The sequence below is a fragment of the Marmota marmota genome, unplaced genomic scaffold (genome assembly GCF_001458135.2).
Source record: "Marmota marmota marmota unplaced genomic scaffold, marMar, whole genome shotgun sequence".
NCBI lineage: Eukaryota > Metazoa > Chordata > Mammalia > Rodentia > Sciuridae > Marmota > Marmota marmota.
This window is the reverse complement of record NW_026000164.1, coordinates 19,108,269-19,132,806: the sequence shown is the minus strand read 5'-3', so window position 1 is coordinate 19,132,806 and position 24,538 is coordinate 19,108,269. Positions and strand designations below refer to the sequence as shown.

The 24,538-nt window shown below is 40.1% G+C and overlaps 1 protein-coding gene and 1 long non-coding RNA gene across 6 annotated transcripts in view; one reads left to right on the top strand and one right to left on the bottom strand.

The window, feature by feature from the left end:
• Window positions 1–24,538, top strand: part of Mkln1 (muskelin 1) — a 329,639-nt gene that overhangs the window by 40,758 nt on the left and 264,343 nt on the right. The gene's annotated exons all lie outside the window — the stretch shown is intronic.
• The window catches only part of LOC107149048, a 69,547-nt gene that overhangs the window by 19,560 nt on the left and 25,449 nt on the right, over window positions 1–24,538 (bottom strand). For all 4 annotated transcript variants that reach the window (XR_001504335.2, XR_007341881.1, XR_007341882.1 and 1 more), the window contains exon 3: window positions 22,324–22,436. This is a non-coding gene — a long non-coding RNA (uncharacterized LOC107149048). The remainder of the gene's footprint in view (window positions 1–22,323; window positions 22,437–24,538) is intronic.

The following is a 24,538-nucleotide window of genomic DNA, read 5'->3' as shown; positions in this document are numbered from 1 at the left end:
TTGTTTCAACAATTCATTGGTATTTTACATTCACAGTGTTGTGCAACCATTGCTACTCTCTGGTTCCAGAACACTGTGGAAAGAAAGTCCCACACCTGTTACTCTCAGTTCTCCCCTACCCCTGGTTAACCATTTCAATTAACAATGGTATCTTAGCCACGGATCTGTATTCCTCTCCATGGATTTCCCCTTTTTGAGCTTTTCACATAAGTGGAATTATGCAGTACATGACCTTTTGTGATGGGCTTCTTCACTCGTTTTCAAGATCCACCCCTTTTGTAGCATTATTAGTCCTTCATTCCTTTTTATGGCTGAATAATACTCCTTCTATGAATCTACCACATTTTGTTTATCTATTCATCAGCCTGTGGACATGTGAGTTGTTTCCCCTTCTTATCTGTTATGAATAATGCTGTAAGAAACCTTTGTGTACATGAATTTATGTTAACATCTTTTATGATTCTCTTGAGTATGTTCCTAGTGAAATTGCTTTGTTTTACCACAACTTTTTAAAAGAATGTTTAGTTGTCAATAGACCTTTATGTTTTATTTATTGATATGTGGTGCTGAGGATCGAACCCAGTGCCTCACACATGCCAGGCAAACACTCTTCCACTGAGCCACAACCCCAGCTCCAACAAATCAACTTTTAATCACAGTGTGTTGCTTAACACCCTACTACGTGGAGAAAGGAAACATATAGGAGCAGGTGATGGCTTTAACAAATGTCTTCTCATGTCATATTTATAGGAGAAGGTGACATATTAGCAGTGCCTCCTTCTTGGGGTTTCATGAGTTAGTTGGTCACTGGACTTTACTGGATATATTCTCCATAAAGATCCATACATCAGATGGGGAGTGACTTTAAGGAGTCACCCCTAAAAGTAATCTGAGGACTGAGGCTTGAGCAACCAGCCTCTTCAAGGCTCCCAAGAGCAGGATCAGTTTGGAGAAGCGTTGAAACGATTCCGGAGAACTCAGACTAATATTGATGATATTTTTTTGCATTCACTATATGTCTAGCATAATGCTAAGGACTTTGCAGCTTTTTCAATAGATTCACATTCTCCATACTGTAGCCACGAGGCACATATGGCTCTTTCTTGAGTGCTGGCAATATGGTTGGTCTAAGTGGGGAGATGCCATGTGGGTCAAGTACACGTGGGATTTCAGAGACTCGGAGAGAACGTAGAGTCACTCACTAATATTTCCTACAAGTTGAAATGATAATTTGGACACGAGTAAAATGTAACACTAAAATTAATTTCACCTGTTTCTTTTGCCTCTTCTTAGTGGGCTACTCAAACAATTTAAATTACCCAGGTGTTTCACATTGCGGCTCACATTATATTTGTATTGGACAGCCCTTGTTCTAGATTATTCCTCACAGTAATTTGATCAGCTGGACGGTATTATCATCCCCACATTATGGGTGAGGAAACTGAGGCTTAGAGAGCTTAAGTAAATTGCCTGTGATCACACAGCTGTGGCTTAAGCGCAAATCTGTTTGTCTCCAAGCCTCAAATCTTACCCATTACTCTGTGCTGTCTCCCCCAGTCCAGAAATACAACCCATGTAACACAGAAACAGTTATGATCATTAGCTATGGCAAAAAGCTGTCTCCATTACAGAGTACAAGAAGAGTGGCCCGTGCCATTCCATAAGGTAGAATTTAAAGCTAGTTGAGGGGAATTGCTTATGGGCAGGTTTCTTAAATGCTCACTCTTTGTTTATATCAGTGTGGGGTCACCTGCCAAGGACAGAAGAGAGGTAAAGCTTCCGGAACCTTCCTTTCATTTCTCTGACCTTGGCTTTCCTTGGACGCTCAGGTGGCCGCAGCTCTGACCCTCCAAGGGAGAGGGCGGACAGCAGGGTGGATCAGTGCTCCAGCTTCATCCCTGCCTCTAGCAAAGCAGATGGCTTTCATTTCTTCCTGTTTCATTCAAATGTCAATGGAACATTCCTCACAGCAGCCCTGCCTTCCTCTAGTTGCAGTGGGAAGGGAAACTTTGAAGGAGACAGCCCTTCTTGTTCCTTTAACGTTCTCTCAAACACACGTCTTAACTCTGCCACGTCTTTCCTTTCCTAAGGGCCTCCGTGTTCCTCGCTCACAAAGTCTCGTGCTAGTTAATGCTAGCTGTTACTGTTTTTTAAATGCTACGACTTAGTTTTATTTGCATTTTTACTTATACTGGTGTATAGCGTGTATCATGAGTATAATTTGCTTATTTAATTTATTTAAAGTTCCAAGGAGGAAACCCAGTTTAGGACACATTAGCTCTTTGACTATTTTTGCAAGTTGGGAAAACGGGGGACTAGGATAATGGCGAATTGTACTTGGCCACTGAACCTCATTCCCAAATGTTTAGACCCTTCTCATATTTTTAGGGGCTAGAAATCTTGCTGGGAGCTGTTAAGCAAAGGAAAAGGAAAACAATCACACACACACACACACACACACTCACACATGCTTATTTCTTTTCTTTTTTTTCCCCCTAGACTGCAAATTTACAGCACACAAACTGGCAACTCGATTCCTATAAATGCAACTCAAAAATCAAAGTCTAGAAAGCCAAAAAGTTTCTAGAGGTGTACGCAGCATGTGTTTTTATTGTTTGTTTTCCCCTTTTAATTCAAGTTTTTAGTTAAATTTTCACTTTGCCTTACATAGCTACATGGAAAATAAATCCCAGCATTTGTTTTTTTGCTTAGTCATTCTTCCTTAAAATAACTTAGCGGTTTCAGATGTAGTTCAGATGAGATGACAATGAACTATAGAAGGAAGCCAGAAAGATAGAATGGTGTTGGGAAAGGTATATGGAGCTGGGAACAAGATGACCTGAATTCTAATTCTGTTGCGAGAATGAATTAGCAACGAGGCCTTGGGGACATTAAGTCCCACCAACATTTTATTGAACACCTAGTATGTTCAAGGGATTGTCATGAGTGTTGCGGGAGCTATAAAAGATGTTCAAGGAACTTATCACCTACTAGGGAAGACAGCACATTCACAAACTGGGGTACTACATGGTGCCCAGTGTGTGAGTAATGCCGAATTTATGTGAGCACAGAAGGAAATAAGCAAAAATGCAGCCAGGGAGATTGGAGATGGATTTGTGAAATGGTGGTATTAGGAGTGTATCTGAGGTGGTCCTAGGAGTGTGGGTAGAATTTCTCAGTGGGGCTGGGAGGGGAGAATTTTGTTAGTTTGTTTGTCTTGTTTCATTTTGGCCATCCTGGGGATCGAACCCGGGGGTGCTCTACTGCTGAGCTGCATCCCCAGCTCTTTTTCGTTTTTTGAGGCAGGGTCTCACTAGATTGCCCAGGCTGGCCTTGAACTTGCAGTCTTTCTGCCTCAGCCTCCAGAGTCACTGAGATTCCAGGTGTGTACCAGTGCAGCCGGTAGGAAGGGGCTTTTAAATAGAAGGTTCAAGGAAGTAGAGACCATGTGAGCAAAGGTGTGCAGAGCTGGTTCAGGAAACTTGTTAGACAGGAAGGCAGTTCCTTCTGAGTATTAACAGGCGATAAGTTTTAACTACTAGATTAGAATGGAATTGTGGCAGGGCTTGAATTTCATTCTGAAGAATTGGAACCTGGTGCAGAGCAGGGTGACAGCAAAGGTGAAGAGCAGACCAGTGAACTATCAGCCTTGCCAGAGTGACAGTTCTGGAAGCAAGGGTGGCCTGAGTGGAGGAGCAAAGATAGAGAGCTGGGATGGAGACCAGTCAAAAAACTGTCAGGGCATGTCTAGGCAGCGGGACTGGATGGAGAAGGCAGAAGCAGGAGATCTTTTGGAGGGAACGTTGACAGGGCTTGGTGACAATTAATTTTGAGATATAAAAGATGACCATGACCCGGGCTCTGAACATTATTGAGTCAGATAATAGAGTTGCCAAGAAAGGAGGAGGTCACTAGGAAAGATGCCGAGTGTGGTTTTGGGCATGTTTAGTCTATTCTGAACACGTTGGCTAAAATAATCACAGAAAACGCGAGCCAATTCCCAGCTCCTCCTGCTCAAACACCTCTGTGTCTTCTCGTCTTACTCGAAGGAAAAGAATCTTTCATGGCCAGTAAGTCCTTACCCGCCCTGCTGTCCCCTTTCCTTCTGACCTCATCTCCTTCCACCTTCCCGTCTTCTTACAGGCCATATGGGCCCAGCATGGATCTGCCTTAGGGCCTTCATGTTGTTTCTGCCTGAAACTCCTTCCTCAGACAGTTCTCCTTCTTTTCCTCCTCATTTCCTTCAGCCCTCATTCAAATGTCAACTTTTTAAAAAGGCCTTTCCTGGATTGAATCGTCCTGTCTGAAACAGCCACGTCCCCCACTCTCCTCTCCTCTGTAGCACCGATCACCGCCTGACATACTAGATGTTTACTGCTTTATTATCACAGCCTGGAAACTGAAGCTGTAAAAAGAAAATTAATAATGAAACAATCCAGTGTTTTCAAGGGCGCCGTGAGGTTTGTCGCTTCCACACACCCTTCTTGGGACTGGGATGATAAGTAATTTGAAGGCAGTCTGGCAGGTAAGTATGAAGAGTTCATAAAATGTTTATGTCCTGGAACATTTTGTTTTGGAAATTCTGAAAGTCAATTCTAAGAAGGTGATCTAAAGCATGGAAAAGAAAATGGGCAGGAAAACGTTGACTGAAATGTGAAATATTTATAATATCCAAAAAGTTGGAAAGATTCTCAACGTCTAACAATATAAGATAGTTAAATTAAGTAAATTACTGTTCATTTGCTTAATGATATATTATTCACTTGTTAAAAGGAGAGTTATGAGAAGTTGGTTAGCAACAAGGAAAATGCTCATGAGATAATTTAAAAGAACAGGATCCACAATTGTATACCCTGTGATTTTGATTTCAGTTTTCTTTAAATATGCATACTAAAAAAGATGAGGAAGAAATTAACCCAAACGCTGCTATCAAATGTGCTAGGCTAATGGGATTCCAGATGGCTTATTTTTTCTAAATCTTTTGGATTTTCTGTATTTACATTATATCGTTGTTGTAACGTGGTTATTTGATTTTTAAAAATAATTCGTTTTTTAAAAAACACTCAAAAGAAACTGTGGCTACAACTCAGCTCACCCTCTAGACTGCACTGTTGGGTCTCAGTGCTCTGTGTGAGCTTCCGGGTTGATGGACTCTGCTTTTAGCACCAAGGGCCACCCACATAGACCACTGGCCCTGCCACTTATTAGCCTCCCACATCTCAGTGACCCTCAAATTGACTCCTTCCTGGGCTCTCCTTCCCTGCATGTCAGACTGTGTTCTTCTGATTATGAAGTTCACAATTATGAAACAATAAAGGCTAAAAGAACACAACTTGCCCCCATGCACCTTGAAGACATTTATACACGTGGGTTTAGGCTAGGCCACCTTATTAATGGCACTTATTTTAGTTACCCCTGGGTAGACATCTAGGGTTCTCCATATTTCTGTTCTCCATATTGCTGATCACCAGCTGAAATATTATATATTTACTTTTTATTATCATGACTGAGAAACTGAAGTTATTAAAAAAATAATAATATTCCAATATCTACCCACTAAGCACCAGGTAAACTCTTTGTGTATATATGACCTCATTTTATCCTTACAAGCCAGAGAAAGAAGTGCTACATGTTAGAGATGAGGAAAGTGATGCTTAGAGACATTATGTCATTTGCTTCCTTACAAAGGAAGCTACCAAATTGGAATTTAAATCCTCATTTTGGGGCTGGGGGTGTGGCTCAGCGGTAGAGCACTTGCCTAGCATGTTCGAGGCCCTGGGTTCAATCCTCAGCACCACATAAAAATAAATAAATAAAATACAGGTATCGTGTCCAACTACAACTTAAAAAAATATTTTAAAAAATAAATAAATCCTCATCTTTCTGACCTCAAATTCCGTTGCCTTAGCTGTTATGTTGAGGAACATGTATCAATTACTGAAAGGGCCAAAGTTAGTATGTTATGTAGACATTGCCCAGGCAGACTAAACAATTGAGAAACTGAACAACTCAACCTAAAACTCATTATCAATGGATGCTAAGTGTCTTTATGTCTGAGTTAACCAATCAGATGCTTTAAACTTTCCTGGTATACGTCCACGGTATCTTCAATAACTATTCAAGACTCTAAAATAACAATTTAAAGTATTTAACTGTTTTGGTCATCTACAATATTCTAATCAGTTAGTTATTAGATAAAATTTAATTTTATCTGCTTTGATTGATGCCCTCCTTTGAAGAATTTAGCAGCTTTCCTTGGGACAAACAGCAACTTATTTTGATAAAACAAAACCCTTAGTTATTAAATATTAATAACTAGCCTTTAAAAATGGTTAGTTGGACTTCAGAATTGAGACTATTAATAGGAGATATGTACCATGCCAAAAGGAATGTGCACATGTTACAACTAATACTATTTCAGAGGAAATTTCTAACAAAAAGAGATTTTCCATGCAATAAGCCATTTATTTCAAGCAATAGAAAGTTTAATAAAGACCCTAAACAAATCTGTTGTAGGATGAAAGAAGGAATTGAATTGAATTTCCCAGGAAATATCACTCATAATGTTCACCAGCCTAGCAGTGTTCTTGAATGGCTTCTTTGGCTAAAATCCTACATTGAAATGCCTTCAGCTCCTGACATAGGTATGAGCAGCCATAACAGGACTGTCCCGGCCATAGCTAACATTTTTGAAAACTTTCTGTGGGCCAGAATTTGCGGCACACTAAACTTAGTTATTTCATTTTAATGTCCAGCATCCAATAAAACAGGCACAAGTGCTATACTTGTTTTATAGATAGTCAAAGAAACTGAGGCATAGATAGGTTAAGTAACTTGTTCAAGGGTCCATACTGAATAAAACACCAGGTATGTTATATTGGCTGTGTCACCTTCTCTGTCATGCTGAGTGAATAACATTTTTTAAAGGAATGTTAAGTTAAACTATGGCTTTTATATGAAAAAGAAAAATGAAGGGCTTTTCGAATTGCTGCAGTTCTTATATGCCAGTGATTAATTCCATTGGAGAATTGGTTCAATGAGAGTTCAGATTTTAGAAGTCCTAAAAGTCTGAAAGCATGTGTTTCCTTTGGATCTTTTGTGCTTCCCTCTTGGCTCCTTCCCGCTCTGGCTGGCTGTAAGATGGTTTCCTCTTGGGTGTGTGACTGCTGGAGCTGTCCTTGGTCTGAGAGGTCAGAAGAGGAAAGTCTTGCCTGGGGTCCCTGACTTCTCACAAGGCTGTTGCATTGCTCGGCTGATTCATAAAAATCCTCCAACAGATTAAGAAAATTGTCCAGAGAGGCCATGAGAACTCTAAAGGACTCATCCTAGTACATTGTCACCTTTCTCTCCATTTGAGCAGAGTTTTCCCAACTTAGATCAGGAAGCAGGGAACCTGGACTTCACTTGTTCAGTAAAATTGTGTCGAATTCCCATTTTGTGCACAATACAATTCTAAACTCTGCAAAAGATCAAGATATCTTCGCTCTCAAAGATTTTACTGCAGTGGTAAGACACTCCCCCACATACAAAATTAAACAGCCCAACACCAGAAAGAGATGAATCAGAAGCCAGCAGAGTGCCTGGATACTAAGTGTTTGAAATCCAAGGCAGGGTGATGGGGAGGAAGTCAGTAGATGCTGAAGCAGTGGAGAGAAGTTTATCATAGGACTTGAAGAAGAGGAAGCTACCCACAGCACTGAGTATACAGTATCACCTAACTTGTGTATGTGTAGAAGGATACCTAGCAAGTAAGAAGGAGGGATGCCTTAGTCTGTTTTCTTTTGCTATAATAACAATACCACAGACTGATTAATTTATAAAGGAAAAAAAGTTTATTCAGCTCATGATAATCCCAAGAGCATTATACTGACATTTGCTCACCTTCTGGTGGGGGCTTAGATGATGCATAACACTGCAGAAGGGCAAGAGGGTAGGAGCAGGAAGAGAGCAGAAGAGCTCAAACCTGCTCTTTTCGACAACTCTTGAAATAATGAGCGCAATCCCAGGAGAACTCACTCAGTTCTGAGAGGAGGGCATTAACCCTCTAAACCCTCCTACAATTCCCACCCCTGACCAAGAAACATTGGGAACTGGGGTTCCAACTCTAGAGGGAATGCATTCAAAGTGGGGAGAAGATGCAATTGGTGGGTGATGAGGGAGGGGAAGGAAGGACTAGAATTCATAGGGACTTTCAGTTCTTACTGTACTTCTTAAATTTCTATATCATTTAGGTTTTACTCCAGTGAGAATGTATTCATGCATTCTTTTTTATTACTAGGAAATATGAACTTACTCTGAAGGGATAGGACTTGGGATTACAGAATCAAAGGAAGAAGGTTGTTTCAGGTGAGAAGAACAGCTGGAGAAAATGTCTGCAGGTGACAATGTACAGGGTGTGTTTAGAGATCAGTGAGAAGCATGGGACCTGCAGAAAAGGGATGTAATAGGACAGTGGGTTGGGGTCAGGTGGAGGACAGCTGTGAACACAGAACCCGGGGAAGTAAGTCTTTCACCTTTGACCAGAAGCAAAGATGAGCCTTTGATGACTTGGCTTGGAGTTGATTAATTTGGCCACACAAAGGTTAATTTATAAGCAGGCACACTTGGAAGACCCAGCAAAGTGAGATCCATGAATTCAAATCTACCTTTCTTGGACTCCATGGAAGTCCATGAGAATGTCTCCTACAATAACTTCAGCAAGAAAGGCCAAAGAGACATAAATCTGTTGGTAGAGTCTTCAAGAAACTGAAAAATAAAAATGCTGTCAGATGCGATGGGGGAGCAGCCACTTACACTTGATCCATAGTATTAATTCCACTATAAATCTTTATGTAATAGTTGACATCTGTGTTGAATGATTCAAATGTATGGGGGAACATGTTATCCCTAGCATATGAGAAAGGATGGATTCAGAAAAAAATCCATCCAAAGGATGGATTCTGTAAGTCAAGTAAAAATTATTTGATTTAAAAAAATGAAAATCAAAGAATTCTATCACAGGTTCTTTTTGCGAATTAGTCCTTTCTTTGGGTAAATTGATTAAATCAATATTTTACTTAAACTTATGTTTATAATGACAGTACTAATCAAGTGTACACATTATATTTTGGACAGACATGCAGACACTCCTTCATACAGCAGAAATCTATGGCTACCTGGGGGTGGGGAAGTAGCTGACCTTCGGGCTCATCTAGGAGGACACAAACCCTAATATGAGGAAAAATCCCACAGCTAGTTGAACTTGAGTTATGCATTGTGACTCTTTTCCCAGTGATTGGAGGAGATGAATTTCTTTATTGACCAAGTGGAGGAGGGACACATCAGAGTCCCAGAATGATGATGTGAGATAGGTTTATAAAAGCAGTCTGCATCTCCTGAAATGATCTTGTAACCCCAAGTGCTATTTGAGGAAGAAACTGACAATTGAAGTTAGTCGTCAGTTTTCACTTTCCTCCTTCTTCAGGCTTTTAAGATGTAATTCCCAGTGTATCCTTCACCCCATGTTCCCCACTCTGCCATCCCACGCTGTCCCTCCTTTTTCAGAGAGGCAGATGGAACTCTTAAGAGACAAAGCTGAGTTTCCTTGTCTGGTGATGGGAAAACAAATAAGGGGACAAAATTATATGGAAAGAGAGTTTCCTAGTTTTATTTTCCTGCTGAGAGCCATAGCCAGTCAGAATGACGCCTAGCATTTTTGCTAGAACAGAGTGGTTGAGAGGTGATAATGGTTATGTTAAGCTGTGTATTCAATTTTATATTAGACCCCTGTTGTCCGCCTCCGCCTGCTACTTTGGAGTTCTCCTGGGGATTCCTGGAGAGTTCCCATTGGTTGGGGAAGTGCGGGAAGAGGGATTTCTGGAGGAGGGACTTCCGGTTGGTGTGTGGCGTGTCCCGGGAGAAGGCCGAGTGCGTGGCATTCGCGGGAGTGCAAACAATAAAGGAGTTCCCATTTTGAACCTACGAGGCTGTGTGGCTGCTCGGTTATTTTGTGCCCAGCCAGACTGCGGCATTTTCCTGCTGTCTCTTTTCTTAATCATTTAAAATTTATTTTGTGGCATCTCTTCCTACCACAAGGGTGAGGGCAGAGGTAGACCGCTGCATATTGGGAGAAGGCAGGAACACGAGATGACTCTGTACCTTGTGTGATCAGACAAACATGTACATTGTACCATGACATTTTTCAGAATAAACAATGACCCTTAATTTTTTTTTCTAATCATTTTCTTTTTCTTTCTTTTCTTTGGTACCAGAGATTGAACCAAGGGGTGCTTAACCACTTAGCCACATCCTCAGCCCTTTTTTTATATTTTATTTTGGAGACAGGCTTCAGTAAGTGCTGAGGCTGGTTTTGAACTGATGATCCTCCTTCCTCAGCCTCTGGAGCCACTGGGATTATAGGCGTGCCCCACCATGCTCAGCATGCTCGGCTCAAATCATTTTCATGTAGTTCTCGACACTGATTTTGAGAAGAATTGATAATTCGATACAGCAAATATTTACCTCTATCTTCCAAGTTAAATTTAAAATTGCTCTTATTGTCCTGATAACATTGTGTTAATCAAAAGGGTTGCAGAAGATAAGAATTTAAGAATCTGTAGACTCCAAGCTTCTAGAATAATTCAGACTGGGCAGTTCTGTTCTCTTTCTCCTCTCTCTTTACTCTGTTTCTCCTCCCTTCTCCTCTCTCCCTCCCTGATAAATGGATACTCTATAAATTCTGAAAGGGTATATTAAAATCTATCACTACAGTAGTCATTTCATATATGTATACATATGAGAGAGAGAGAGAGAGAGAGAGACAGAGAGAGAGAGAAACAGAAGCTAAAAGAAACTTCTCCCTGAGTTTGATGTTCTCCTACATCTGGAACATCCATAAATGACAACAGCTTCAGCAGAGACTGGGAAAGAATATTTATGAATGCAGAAATTAATGAGAAGGTCATTCAAAGCAGAATACAAGAACTGGTTTTGCAATCACACAAAAATGTTTAAAAGAGAGAAAGGAATAGAGATTGGTGAAAAATAAAGGCTCTAAGACGATGAAAACAAATTGTTAGGAATAGCTAGACAGGAAATATTGTAGACCAAAAAGAGAAAAACACCCTCCATTTACCTGTTTGTATATCCACATCTTTGAGATGGAACATGCAAATGTATGCAAAAACACAAGCATTACTCTGATGATGCTGTTATAGATCCCCAGAAGCAAAGGAACAAGCACCCCATTCATTCCCAGATGACTTGTCAGTTTATCCTGGGTTTGTGAACTAAAATGAGTTGGGGAGCTGACTGTCTTCAATGGATTTCTGTTTGCTCTCTAAGTTCAGGGCTAAAACTTAATTTTTAATATAACTGATATTTTTATTATGGCTTATTTTATTAAAAGTATATATCAAGATATTGAATATTTATAATTTGTAACATATTCCATATATTTATAATTTGCTTATGTGAAATAAATAATTTATTAAAATACACACTTAATGTTATTCTTAATAGATGCACATATTTTCATAAATTAAAGTACTTGTTTCTGGAAGTTCTCGCCTTTCCTTACCTCTCCTATTGTTGTTTCATACAAGGTCTCTCTAGGTTGCCTAGGCTGGCCTTGAACTCCTGGGCTCAAGTGATCCTCCTGCCTCAACCTCCCTAGTAACTGGGACCAGAGGCGAGTGTCACTGTACCCAGCTCTATTTACCTATTTTTAAATGTTTTAAATGCTTCAACATTTTGTGGGTTTATATCAGTTATTTATATTAGTGTTTTCCTTGTTCTGACCAACAGCTCAATCTAGGAGCCCTATCTTCTGTCCCCAAAAAATCTTTGTTAACTTAAAACATTTATATCTGGGGGGGCTTATAAAGACTTTTTGTCCTATAACCCTCATTGACAAAGTTTTTGTCGATTGTCTTCGACTGTCCTTCATACTAGCTTTTGCCAGCAATAAGCAGAAATAAAGCTGAAACTGTGTCAAAAAAATTCACTGCCCACATTCATCCTTCTTCAGCAGGGTTTACTCTATAGTGCTCCGCATTCAGCAACTGTGCCAGCCGGCGGAAACAGCCAGTTGTTGTCTGAAAGGAAGAATAATTGGAAACATGGTGCCTGTTTCTTTCCCTGCAAGCAACAATCCATCCATTTAACATTCTTTCGGTGCTCTTGAATTCTGTGGTAGACAGCCTGTGTTCCCTGTTCTGTTGAGGCCAATCTGAGAAATGCTGATCTTCCAGTCTGCTGCTGGCCCTTTCAGTATGGAACAGTGACAGCCATCCCATGGCCCGGCCCCTCTTCACAGAGCTGGTTACACACCAGCAACATTATGTAGGTAAATGGCCATCGGCTGGAAAGGACTAGGCTGGGTGAGGTTAAAATTAGGAAAGAGAAAATTTGGAACTATTTCAATCCCTACCCTACAGATAAAGAAACAAAGCCCAGAAAGGCCAAGTAACTCACCCAAGGTCACTTTGCTGGCATGCTGTAGAGCACACATGATGGAATTTGTCAACATTCTATATCCATATAAAAAGATTGCATATGCTCTCTTTGTAAGGTATAAATATCTAGTTTATATTATGTTTACTATTCACATACATATACTCATATTATATATATCATAAGCTTTAAATTAATATAATTATAATCATCTGTATTCTTGCTGGTTTTTAATGTCATATTCTATCAAGTTCTGTAAGGGGTATATTAAAATCTATCCCCGTGGTTGTCATTTCATTTCATAAAGTGCTACTTGTCTTTTGATTTTTTTTTTAAATTTTGTGCTTTGTTTTTTAGTGCATAATAGCTGACGACTGTTAAATCTTTTGTTCATATTTTTATTTATGCCACATGAATTGGGCTCCCTTCATATAAAAAAAAGACACTCAAAGAATAGTGGCTTCGGGGGCTGGGGCTGGGGCTCAGTGGCAGAGCACTTGCCTAGCATGTGTGAGGCACTGGGTTTGATTCTCAGCACGGCATATAAATAAATAAAATAAAGGTCCATTGACAACTAAAAAAATATTTTTAAAATAGAATAATGGCTTCAATACATAGAGATGTATTTTTCTCATACATAAAAGATGTTTGGAGGCAGGGACACCAAAACTGGTACAATGGCTTCATGGTCATCTAAATTGCAAACTCTGTCTTTCTATTCTGCCACCTTTAATATGTTGCGTTCACTCTCCAAGTCCTAGTTGCAAAATGGCTTCTGCAGCTCTCACTATCACATGCATACTCTGGGCAGGAAGGAGGAAAAAGAGGAAGATCAGAAGGAAGAGTTCCCCACAGAATTGAACTTCATCAGGCTTCATCCACTAACCTCTGCTTACAACTTAGTATAAAAGGGGACGGGAAAATCATTGTTTTAGAAGTCTGGACACATTGCTGTCCTTAATTAAACTGAGATTTTGTTAGCCAGGGTGAAGAGAAATAGATGGTACAGGCATCTACCAATCTCTGCTATGTACCTTTAAACATTCAATCCTCTTGTTTCTATTTAATGCTTTTGGTGTTGAATTTGATATTAATATTGCTATTTGTTCTTTTGGATTTGCCTGATGTTTATCTACCCAATCATTTATTTTAAAACTTTCTTTGAATTGAGTTCTTTATCCATAGCTTAATTTTTGTGGTTGAGCCCAATCTGAAAGTTTATCTTTTGCAAGGGAAATTCAACACATTTCAACATATATTATTTTTTATTCTTATTGTTTTGTTTTTACTATTTATTATATACTTCCTTGTTATTTCCTTTTTTCTTCTTTCATTAGGTTTTACTGACTTGATCATTTGTTAAGCTATCTATCCCCCACCACCCATTAGGTAAAAAGTTTCCCTCTAAGTAAGTGCTTTCATCTCTTAAATAAATAAATGCCTTTTCCTGACATAACCATATCCTTGTGTCTCAGAGATTCACCGTGAAAATGCTGAGGAAGAAATGCAATTTATTTCTTCAATAGTGACATAATAGGCAAGGTCACTGGTGCCATCTAATAATTAAGGAAGCTCATTTTCCTCATTTCCTTCAATATCATAAGCAGATAGCAGCAAATATCTTGCCAACTCTCTTAAGTAGAGCTGGAAATAAGCCCTGGGTTGACCAAGCTGCAACAAACAGCACTTCCCATATACCTTTCAGGGTCCACCAAGTTAAGGAAAAAGGAAACCTATTATCACCAAATTCCAAAAGCCTACATGGGGATGAATTATAGTAAGTATGTATCCTTACACTTCTTTTTCTTTAATGAATGCAAAATGAGTTATCACGGATGATAAGGCAAATATCAAGAAGACTGCAGTACATTTTGTAGCTTGCTATCCACATTGCATTTATTTATTTATTTTTGGTACCAGGGATTGAACCCAGGGGTACTTAACCACTCAGCCACATCCCCATCCCTTTTTATTTTGACACAGGGTCTCACTATATTGCTTAGAGCCTTGCTAAGTTGTTGAGGCTGGCTTTGAACTTGTGATCCTCCTGCCTCAGCCTTCCAAGTCACAGGATTTCAGGTATATATCACCACACCTGACCACATTTGTTTTTAAAGAGGTATGAGCTGGACACAATGGTGCACACACCTGTAATATTAGCTACTCAGGAGGTTGAGGCAGGAAGATTGCAAGTTTGAGGCCAGTCTTGGCAACTAAGTGAGAAACCTGTGTCAAAATAAAATAAAAAAGGGCTGGGGATGTAGCAAAGTTTGTTATAACTTTATATAGAACTTGCATATGAAATGTAGCTTTAGATTACTTGGTAAAATTATTGATTTTTTTATGCTTCTACATTTAGGTGAATAGATTGTTTCGCAAAGAAACCTTTTTTCTCTTGTCTGGCTCCAAATTATACCTTCCACTTCATGCCACAGCGGTATACTTGTTCCCAAGAGCAATCAAGGATCCTAAAATTAAGCAAATAGTACAAGTGCTACCACTTAGATAGGAATGCTGCTCTTTTTACCATGGGGAACAATATACAAGAAGAAACCTAAGTTTTATTAAAGTCATATAACTTCTACCCAACTTCACAAGTCTAATTTACTTCTTTCTTTAAAAATTATTTTAGATCTCTTCTGGGTATGATTTGACTATAAACTGTTATACATCTTGAAAAATCTTAGAAGAATAATTCTATGCTGTAGACTATTTGTACTCTGCAAAACATTTGTAATATATATGAAATGAGTTAAATAAATAACATATTACAAACAAGAAATTGAAATAAATTAAATAAATAAGTAACATATTATATACAAGAAATTCTCTACCTGGAACATTTGGGTTATAATACCTGTCCCCAGCACATTCCCTTCCTTCAGTATTAAAATCACAGAGATGCCCCTGAACGTACCTGCCACTCCCCATCTACTGTTGTGGCCAAGGGTCAAAAAAACAGTTGGGCTGTTGGCAATGCCTCCCTTCCCATTACCACTGTCTTCCTGCAACTCTCATTCCTAGGGGCATGGCATCCTAGGAAGAGAATAATTAATAAGTTTAAGTCCCCACTTCCTCCTCTTCTTAGATACTTCCATTCTGCTACTGACTATGACAGGGCTTGGCCTCACATCAGCCCCAAAGGGTGAGAGCCTGAGAGGGACAAAGAAAAGTGCCTGACAAAAATAAAATTATTCAAAAAATATAACTAGAAATAAGCATGTCATCAGGTTTGAACATTGAAACGTATTAGTGTATAGTGGGAGTATAATTTTACTGGCTACTCATATATCTATTAAAAATGAGACTTGGCCAGGTGTGGTAGAGCATACCTGTAATTCCAGCAACTTGGGAGGCTGAGGCAGGAACTTTGTGAGTTCAAAGCCAGCCTCAGCAACTTAGCAAGGCCCTGTCTTTAAATAAAATCTAAAAAGGGGTGGAAAGGTGGCTCAGAGGTTTAGCACCCATAGATTCAATCCTTGGTACCAAAAAAGAAAGAGGCTTGAGGAGGAGTTGGGGGTATAGCTCAGTCGTAAAGCTTGCACAAGACCCTGGGTTCCATCCCCAACACCAAAAAAATAAATAAAAGCCTTAGTAAGAGAAGGCAACACTTAGCAAAGCCAAGTCATTGGTTTTCTAGATATTTCTAGTTTCGTGTTATTCAGGTTTAGAGAACTCAGTGGGGAATCAGACATTTATATAAACTAACCTAGAATATGCCATTTAATTTAACTCTTAGTGTCTCTTTTACTTTTTCTCTAGTTAGAGAGGGAGTCCAGAGACTAAATTTTATATTTTCTAGAAGCATTCTGAGAAATAATTTTGTTGGAAAGATTTTTTCAATGTATGATATAGAATTCTGTTACAACAGGAGATTGTCTTTTTTGCTAACAACACATAGGGAATAAAGACTATAAACAAATTAATTGTTCTTAGAGTCTGTTTTATAATGTCAACTCTTTGTGAAATTTCCCACATAAGGTACCATGTTTTTCATTTTCTTCTCTGCTGGCCTTGGCTTACAGCCACGATCTGCCACACTCATGTATCAGTGATGTGCTAGAATACAAAATATACAGGATCCTTGCCTGGGGTGCAATTTCAGTGTTCTGCTAGCAGACACCCTAGTGGGGTATGAATGCCTTGAACTCCATGATCCTTTGTGATTGATGTGAGCATGACATGTGTTAGGACTTTTTTGGTTGGCTTACTCGGATTTCAATCAAATGTTAAGGTAACTATGGGGTAAAATGCACTAGGGAATGTATTACATGGTATCAGAAAAGATGCAGAGTCGCTTTTCTACTCAAATAAAATTAAATCCTGAGAAATAAAACCCTCAAAGGAACTGAATGTAGAGGAGAAAGGGAAAGACAATACCTTATCATTAAAAATCAATCAGATATTTACTAAGTGCGTCTTCTGAGGATTCCTTACATTTCAGTAGCTAGCAGATCTGGGTTTACAAAATAGTCTCACATGCATTATCTTATTTGATCCTCCCAACAACCAGTGAGAGAAGAGAGGCAATCTAAAGATGAGAAAATTGCATCTCAGACTTAAGTGCTTCCTGAAGACCTTACACCCAGCTTCAGAGAGTGGAGGGGCACTGAAATTCCCCCAGTCTCCACACACTCTGTCCTGGGTTCACTCTTCCTCCACCCCTGGGTATTGTGCTGTGTTTGGTTCTCCAAAGGAATCTAAAGAAGTGAAGACATGATCTCAGCCCTTAGGAAGTTTATGATCTTAGATGGGGAAAATGCAAATTTTCATAATGAAACAAGCAGAGAATCCTTAAGTGTTAAACTGTAGGACGCAGGCTATAAATACAACAATTGGATTATTTTAATTGAAAAATAAGGTGCTATAAATTCTACTCAATGCCCTGGAAAAAAATATGTGAATAGGTATTTCTGAAGGTTTTCAGATAGGCCATCAACATTTTCCATGATTAATTCTTATTTATTTATTTATTATTTTTTGGTAGTGGTGATTGAACCCAGGGGTGCTTAACCACTGAGCCACATCCCCAGACCTTTTCATTTTATTTATTTATTTTATTCTGAGACAGGGTCTCACTAAGTTACTTAGGGCCTTGCTAAATTTCTGAGTCTGGGCTTTGAACTTGTGATCCTCCTTCCTTAGACTCTCAAGTCAGTGAGATCACAAGCATGTGCGACTGTGCCCAACCCATGGTTAATTCTTGACCAGGAGAAAAGCCAACAAACACAAGCTTGCACAGTTTTACAAGGACATTTGGTTGACTGGAGGACCAAATTGTTGAGTCCCTGATCTCATACTGGCCTCTGTTGTTCCTCTGTTGTACTGGAAGTCTGTAGGAGCTGGTCCTGGCCTTGATATATTTGTTAGGTCCTCTAAAACATCAGTGGAGGCCATTGAGAAAGGCCAGTTGGCCTCCTGTTATTTACCTAATTTGCAAAGGGAGTAAAGAAAAGGATGCTTTTTTTTTTTTTAAGAAAACTGCCAAGAGATAGGAAAATGGAATACATTTGCTCTGTACTCAAAGGGACCACGGACTTCTAGGCTCTGTGGAGATCCTGTGATCATTTGAATGTTCTGCTATCCTAATGTTCAAACCTAACACTTTTCAAATCCCTAATTGTTTTAGAAGCAAAATTCTATTCCAACTACCTGTTTTTTGTCTTTTTGGCAGAGCAAGCCTGTGCTGAGAGACAGTTGTGGAACAGTCCCTGTCTGTCACTGTCTTTGTCTTCACTAAGGAGTTGATGTATTGCTTGAGAGGCCCCATGGGGACTTCCAGAGCCACAGTGAGTGACTGGCCCCAAAACTTTTACCAAAAATTGCCCGTGCCAGCTTCTCAAGCATTGTAGCAATCCTGTGTAGTCTTCCTCAAAATGCCCTTTGCTTCAGCAACTTAACAACAGTAATTTGTAATATAAGCTGGTGCCCCTGAGACATTGCATCCTCTTCATCTTCTCAACACCTAGTAATGTCCAGAGCAGAGATTTTAAGCTCATCTCTGGAATAGGCTGGCATGGATGATTCTACTGGACGATTCTGCTCACCACCAGGGAAGACAGACAAAGACAGCCTGCTGAAGGTGCCTGGGAGTCACTCCTCAAGCGCCAGTGAGTGCCACCCAAAGGGAGGAGAGGATGGTGGGGGAAATCAGATTGCAGCTCAGAACGCAATTGTTACTGCAAGAGCGGAATAAGAGCAGACCTTGCAGGTTCCGCCAATGCTACTCACAACCCTACTCACACGGAGCACTTGAGTGTCAACGTGAACACAATGTCATCAACTTGTAAGCCCAAACATATAACCACTGTCACGCATGACCTCGCAGGCGCCTCCTTTGGAGCCGTTTTTCCAGGGGCAGAAATAGGTTAATGCTGAGTCAGTCACTAGCTTTCATTTCACCCCACAGGTGTGAACAGGGCCTCTGTGACCCGCTCTGTCACCTACTGGGTGTGTGATCTTGGGAAGGTTATCTAAAAATTCTCTATGTCTTCGATTCCCTGTATGTGAAATGGTGATAATTATATCAGCTCCCCTATAAAGATGCTATGAGGATTAAATGAGGTTAGAAATATATGGAGCTTAGAACATGCTAGAATGTATTCTGTACTGTGCTCATCTAATATTAAAGTCTTTGCTCCAGACACTGTTAGGTTTTGAGAAGTGAAAACAAAGAATAGGCAGTTTGTGCCTCCGTGGGTGTACAATCTATATTGTAAATCGCTGTTTTAATGATTTGTGTAGCCTAGCCCAAGAGTCAGAAAATGCTCAATCAGGGTTTCTGAATGTGATTGGCCTGGGGAAACAAGCAAGTTATACCACCAATTTTAATTAAATGACGGTATATACAAGTGTGTTGTGTATGTATACGAGTTCTGGTCCCATAGAAGCATTACCTCTTTTATTTATTAGTTCTGTAGCATGAGTGCTGAGACTGAGTGTGGTCTGGAGGTTGAGGGTAAGGAGGTGGAGGTGCACTCGGGGAAGCCTTCCAAGAGGCTGTATCATTGAGCTTGGTTTTGATCAGTGAGTAGGCGTTAGCCAGTAAGAGAAGAGGGCTAGGAGTGTTCCAGGCAGAAGGAACATTGTGTGCACAGTTAGAGAGGCGTGAAATAGCACAATACATTCAGGGAACTCCAAGTAGGCAAAGTACAAGAGCAGCCCCATCATCAGTGTAACACACAGCCTGTGTTTGTGAAATGAGTATTTGAGATTAGAGGCTGTTAAATCAAACAAAACAAAGGAGACATTGCTTGTATCATTCTGGTCTTTAGCATTAACTAAACAACCAGCCAAGGACAAGCGGCTCTGGAGTTTTAGAGACGCGGTATTGTATAAGCCTGGTATAAGCGCTCTATAGTCAGTCCCGTTGTGTATCCTAGAAGAAGTCAGTCCACTCAATTTGTCTTTTAATTTTTTTTTCAAAGTAGTAGAGGTGAATTAACAATAAAATTGATGGAATCATGGTATAGGTGAAGATGTTTTGGAATAGTCATATATTGCTCTAGATCAGAGGTCAGCAAGCTGTGGCTTGAGAACCAAATCTGGTCCATGGCCTGCTTTAGTAATTAAGTTTTACTGGAGCGCAGCCATGCTCATTTGTTTGCATGTTGTCTGTGGCTGCTTCAGCGCTGCCACAGCACAGCAGACTGTACAGCCTGCAAAACCTGAAATATTTCCTACTTGGCCCTTTACACTAAATGTTTGCCAATCCTTACTCTAGATTCAGTTTTCCTAATCTGATAAATCAAAACCAATATTTAAAACAAGGGCTTGGGTTGGTTGAGAACCAGTGTGATAAACAATAGGTTTATTGGATTTTTTTTAAAAAAATTCACTAGTAAGGAGCAAGAAGATTGCAAATATGTTAGCCATAAAGTATGAAATATACACAAAATAAATGAATAAACGTAGATGCTAGGATTACCTTTCAGATTTGACTCTGAGACTCCTGGCTGTCAGATACAAACTAAAAGACAGGAATTGTTCCTCTAGTAGTTACCTATTTCCTTATAACAAATTATCTGAAAATTTAGAGCCTTAAAGCAACTGTCCTTTAGTATGTCTTATGAATTGGTGAGTTAGCTGGGTGGTCCAGCTGATCTTGGTGGACTTGTTCATACAGTGGTCAGCTGGCTTGTTGGCTTGGGGCTGGCTGGTCTAGGGTGACCTCAGCGGGGGACAGTTCATCCCTCCTGCACACACTCTTGTCCTCCAGCAGGCTGGCCTGGGCTTGCTCAGTTAGGAGTGGGAGGTTTCGAGAGAGAAAGTGGAAGCACAGACTTGAGGCTAGCTTGGAAGCAGCACACTGTTACTTCTGTTGCATTCTAGTGGCCAAAGCAAGTCAAAAGGCCAGCCCAGATTCAAGGGGGAGGGAGAATAGACTCCCATTCGTGATGAGAGCAACTGCAAAGTCACATTGCAAGGGGAAGGGAAGCAGGAGGGATGGAATTGAGGCCACGTTTAAAATCACAAACAATCAATCATAAGCTAAAACAGCATGTATCCTGACCACGCATTTTTAAAAAGTCATCTCTGTGGTCTCAAGTGGAAAGAAATATTCATCATACATGTCTCTTCAGCCCCACCCACAGATATGAATCATCAGTGTCTTCGACTAAGAGGACCATTATCCTGTAGCTAATGACAGATACAGAGGAGGAGTGGAAAGAAGCCTGAACCAGACCTGTACTCAAATACCACTTGACAGATTTCACTAGGAACCAGACGCAGCAGGTATAACCAATGACCAAACTGAACAGCCTTTGTCGCTAAAGTCTAAACTGACCTATGACATCCCTGCCAATCCTTCCATTCCCCTCCACCTTTGTTATCAGGTGGTGGCAAAACTGGTCCCTGAGGACATTGCTATCTGTTGTTTCTGGATGTGACTGAAAAGGCAAAAAAATGGGATAATTTTTTTGTTTTTAAACTCACCAGCCATGGGATGATTTTTTAAATTTCTTGCTAAAAAATCTTCACTATTACAAACTTGCCTTGATAAATAATGTTAAATATAAATAGCAACAGTGATGTCAGAAAACCTCCTTCACTGTTCCTTTCCTGGTCCCCTAGGGATGTCAGTAACAAGACAGCGAACTTGGTAGCCATTGCTTCTTAGACTATCTCAAAATCTTCAGAAATCTAAAAGCAAAACAAAAGCGAAACTCCCAAACCACTCAGACAAAAATCACACAGCTTTGGGTTTGAAAATGTTCTTTCTGGCCCAGAACCAGTCAGGGTCATTGGACTTGTCTGCAAGAAGCCAAAGCCTTTACACTCAGACTTCAACAGAAATGCCACTACCAGAATGCTGGGGAGGAATGTGCCAGAATTTAAGGAACTATTTAGACTCCTGTCGACTGGCATCAGAACCAGCTGTGAAGGGGACCATATTTCAACTTAGATACAGTGAAAAGGAACAGAACTGTTGACATTATTGAAGAGGGTGGAGACAAAAACCCCGGATGTTTGCAGATAACTAATTAATGCACTGGGGGTTGGGTTGGCTTTGGAAGAACAGAGGACACTTCAAATTTTGGTTGTAGAAAATCGGAAGTTAATCTTGGGCAGGTCACAGAAAGGTTAAATAGACACAACTACCTGGTGGAGTACCCTAACAAATGTTGGTTCCCTTTCTCCCTCTGGATCTCCCACCCAATTAGGGATTTCTTAAAAAAACAAGAATCCTGCCAGCCTGCTTCTACTGGAAAAATGTCAAGTAGGATAAGCTGCTGATAGATGATAACAATCAACAAACTTCACGTTCAGCTGGAGGGAGCAGGGCGTGTCCCCTCTCCTGCCCCTCCCTCCCCTCATCATGGCTCAGTAGCAGCACAAAGATATTCCCTCCTTCCTGCGGAGGAAGTGTATGTGTTCTCTCAGACCTACCTTGGCATTCCTTGATGTCTTAGAGAAGCAGATGACCCCGGCTGAGCAAGACAGTCAGCAGAACAGCAGCCCTTGATGCTGCATTTGGAAATTTCCATTCTTTGCTTGCAGCTCTGAAAAAAAAAAAAAAAAAAAATCTAAAGAGCCCAGTAGCTGGGAAATTTCCACGATGGAAAATTTTAACATATTCTTTAGCTCTAAACTATGCAGGTTTATAGACACTTTTTTTTTTCTTTTGGTAATGTCCTTCTTTAACAATAATTTATGAACATGGTAACTCTGGCGCTGTGGCAATAAAGAGGGCAAGATGACCTGGAGGGGAATGGGCTCAGTTTGCCCAGTGGGAGTCTATGCTATATAAGCACTTGACCACCCAAACCATAGAAAAGCAGATCCCTGCAAGACCCACTGGTTGGGAACTTATCCAAAATAAGAGATAATTTGCCCTGGAGCCCTACACAGAAATCTGTATAGAGACTGGAGGTGGAAAGTGATGGATACAACTTTGGAGCAGGACATGGTGAGTTGCTGGAGAAAGCAATCTTAGGTAGATCCCTTAGACCACTGCTTCCTAAATCTAATTGTGTATGGGAATCACCTGCGAATCTTGTGAAGATGCAGATTCCAATTCACCAGGTCTAGGGTGGGGCCTGAGTCTGTGTTTCTAACTGGCTTCCTTCCAGGAGACACTGAGGCCTCCCTTCTGAGGACCACAGTGTGTGTGGGCATAGCAAGGCCATAGACAACAGGTCCTCATCAGTATGAGGTCAGTGATGGCGGTAGCAGAGCACTGCCTGAGGGGGCCGGAGGTGAACTCCTTTGGGGTGATTTTCTCAGGTTATGAAGTTGAGGTCTCAGAGCAGAACTGAATGTCTCCTGGAGAGATGCACCGTGCCGTTCTGGATACAGTAGAACTTCTAGAATATGGGAACACATGCCATTATCAGAAGGCTGCCTATTCTAGAAGATTTCATTTGGGGGATTCTAGAAATCAGTGCCTTTCCAAAGAAACCCCTGTATCAAGTTGATGAAGATTCTTGAACCGGTCAGAATCATGTGAAGGGAAAGAGCACCCAGAGAACAAATTACCTTCATTCCAGCCAAAATATTTGTTTTACTATTTTGGGGATAAAATAAAAAGGGAATTGGAGAATTTTTCATTTTCTTAATAGCTATCCCACCTTTGAACTACTACATGAGACAGACAGACAGACAGACAGACAGATATATCAAAGTCTATGGCATCTGTCCTCCAGGATGTTACTTTCACTTGATCTGTAATGTGTCTGTTTTGTATATTTTTAAAGCAACATTTGTCCCATTTTTCATTTTCCATTCAATTGAGTTCTGGATGGGTTATTACTCCTTACTTTTCAAATAAAAGTACACAGAGGAACAGATGGAAGGAAAGGAGGAGGGAGATTACAATCATGAAAATGTGATTGAAGTCAGAGTGTAACAAGCATGGAAAGAATTTGATTACATAATAAAAAGAATTAATATAGATTAAGAGTAAATAAGTATCCTAGTATGCTAACATCCACATGATGTTTAAAAATTCTAAACAGTATACAGGATTGCTTTAGGGGTTTGGGCGTCAAGAGGTTGGTTGATATCTTCTCTTTCAGAAATCTTCACTGTAGGGTCAAGGCATGATTCAGCATTGAAACAGGCATGCTTATTACTTGAGTAAAAGAAATCAGATGATCTTTTCTAGGTCTCCATGAGCAATTATTCACCATTCACCTACAGCCAATCAAATAGAATTTGTTTGATCCACCTAAAGCACATATTTAAAAAAAAATTCTTTTTTGTAATTGTAGAAGAACAGCAAGCCTTCATTTTGTTTATTTTTATATGGTGCTAAACATCAAACCTCACATGTGCTAGGCAAGTGATCTGTCACTGAGCTACAGTACCGGCCCCTGATGCCCCATATTTAAGGAATACTTTTAAAAATAGATTTGAGGTGAATTTCCAAAATGAAAGGGAACATTTTAAAGTGAACAGTTCGCAGGCATTTAATATATTCATGACATTGTGTGACCCACCATTTGTATCTAGTTCTAAAACAACTTCATCACCCCTGAAAGGAAATCCTATATCCCATGAAGAGGTTGCCTCCCAATTCCTTCTCCCCCTATTCTCTGGCAACCACCAACATACTTTCTTCTCTGTGGATGTAACTATTCTGGATAGTTCAGATAAGTGGATT